The sequence below is a fragment of the Triticum aestivum genome, chromosome 3D, assembly GCF_018294505.1.
Source record: "Triticum aestivum cultivar Chinese Spring chromosome 3D, IWGSC CS RefSeq v2.1, whole genome shotgun sequence".
NCBI lineage: Eukaryota > Viridiplantae > Streptophyta > Magnoliopsida > Poales > Poaceae > Triticum > Triticum aestivum.
In genome coordinates this window covers 456,295,372-456,297,803 of record NC_057802.1, presented here as the reverse complement: position 1 = coordinate 456,297,803, position 2,432 = coordinate 456,295,372, and positions in this window count along the sequence as shown.

Sequence of the window (2,432 nt, the reverse complement as noted above, 5' to 3'; positions counted from 1 at the left end):
GTTGAGCAAGTAATGAATCGCGCTCCTTTTGAAGATCTTCATAACTCACTCTTAGCTTTTCAAGATCTTGCTTTCTTTGAAGAAATTCATAAGAAAGCTTCTCATGATCAGATAAGAGAGTGTTATGTTGAGCTTGAAGGGTGTCATACTTAGTATGAAGTCTCTGAAGACTTTCAGCCAAAGCTTTTGACTGATCCATTTCTTCACCCAACATATCATCGCTCTTATTTAGCATGTATTGAACTTTTTCCAAAGATCTTTGTTGTTTAGTGGCAAGGGAAGCAAGTTTGACATAGCTGGGTCCAAATTCATCACCAGATTCATCATCACTAGACTCGGATAGGTAGCATTCAGTTACCTCAGCACTTTTTGCCATAAGGCCTGATGAAGAGGATGATGATTCTGGTTTGAATGTCATCGCTTTGAGAGATTCCTTGAAGTCCTCAAACCAAGGATCATGACGGGTTCGATGACCTTCATAGACCTAAGAGAGACGGTCCCAGATAAGTTTCGCATGATCGAGATGCATGATGTTCCTGAACTGATTTTGAGACAGACAGGAGCAGATGACGTCCTTCACCGTGAGATTGAGAAGAGTGTACTTGCGAATGTGATCAGCTTCCGCCATCATGCATAGATCGGTCAGGCCAATCTCTGTGACGGTCCACAGCTCGCTGTTCATCGCCATGAGGCGCTTCTTCATCATGGCCTTCCACTTGGGATACTCGTGACCGTCAAAGATGGGGCATGACACAGTCTTCATTCCTGTGGTCAACATAACTAAAACTCCAGGCAGTTAAACCAAAATCACACAGAACAAGGGAGTACCTTGCTCTGATACCAATTGAAAGAGCGTTATATCGACTAGAGGGGCGGTGAATAGGCGATTTTTATGAATTCTTCACTGTGGAATTTGCGGGTGAGGAAATTCCATAGCGAAGAGCTACTAGCAGCGGAATAAGTACTCAAAAGTAAACATAACAGAACACAAGCATGGTCATCATGATGAAATGAAGACAATCACAGAGTACAGAAAGCGTAATCACATGATAACTCAGGATGAAGACAAACAGACTAAAGAAATTGAACAGAGGAAATTGAGAAAGTCCTCAGTCAAAGTCTTCAAACACAGATATGAACAAGCACACAACACAGTTATGAGGAAATGAAAGAGTTGAGGAATTAGAACCAGTAGGCTTGGTGAAGACAATGATTTGGTAGACCAGTTCCAACTGCTGTCTCAGTTGTACATCTGGTTGGAGCGGCTAGGTATTTAAACCTAAGGACACACAGTCCCGGACGCACAGTCCTCACCGTATTCTCCTTGAGCTAAGGTCACACAGACCTCGCCCAATCACTCGCGGTAAGTCTTCAGGTGACTTCCGAACCTTCACAAACTCGGTCACTCGGCGATCCACAATTCCTCTTGGATGCTCTAGACCATGACGCCTAACCGTATGGAAGAAGCACAGTCTTCAAAGGGTAACAAGCATCGGATCCATGCAAGATCAATCTCTTCAGTAATGCTCAATCACTTTGGGTTTGTAGGTGTTTGGGTTTGGGTTTTCCTCACTCGATGATTTTCGCTCGAAGTCCTCGGAGGATGGGATGCTCTCAAATGACAAGTGTTAGTTTCTCTCGGAGCAGCCAACCAGCTAGTGGTTGTAGGGGGTGGCTATTTATAGCCTAGGGAGCAGCCCGACATGATAAGATATAAATGCCCTTCAATGATATGACCGTTAGATGGGTAGATATTTTGGGACAGCTGGCGCGTAGCACAACAACGGTCGGAAATCTGAGGCTCAAATTCCTCAGGGCTATCATGTTCCTCACTGTGTTGGCAATCCGCACTGGCGAATTCCTAACTCCTCAGTCAGAACAAATTCCTCAGAGACCAGAAGAACTTCGTCTCTGTCACTGAAGAATATGACTGAACTGTATGAGATTTCCAATGGCTTCACTCGAAGGGATTGGTAGGTGTAGGATTTTGAGTTGAGCATCACATGGAAAATTTTCCTTAGTATTTCCTCGACCCCCTTTAATAGTACGGTGTTTCCTATGACTCAAGAAAGAGAAAATGTAACTACGAAAACAAAAGTCTTCACGCTTCATGTTCCTCGAATGAATACCAACTCTTCAAGGTCACACCAATTTCTTCACTTTCAAAGTCTTCAGAAAGTCTTCAGAAATCCAAAGTCTTCAGTCGAAGAACTTCATTTTTAGGGGTCGACTTTCTCTGTAAATATCAAACTCCTCATAGACATATAGACCTGTGTACACTCATAAACACATTAGTCCCTTAATCTATAAGTCTTCAATACACCAAAATCACTAAGGGGCACTAGATGCACTTACACTATGTTACCGGAGGAGGTCTGTATGTTTGTCTCTAATGCCTGTCGACTACATACCTGACATCATGATGTAATGTT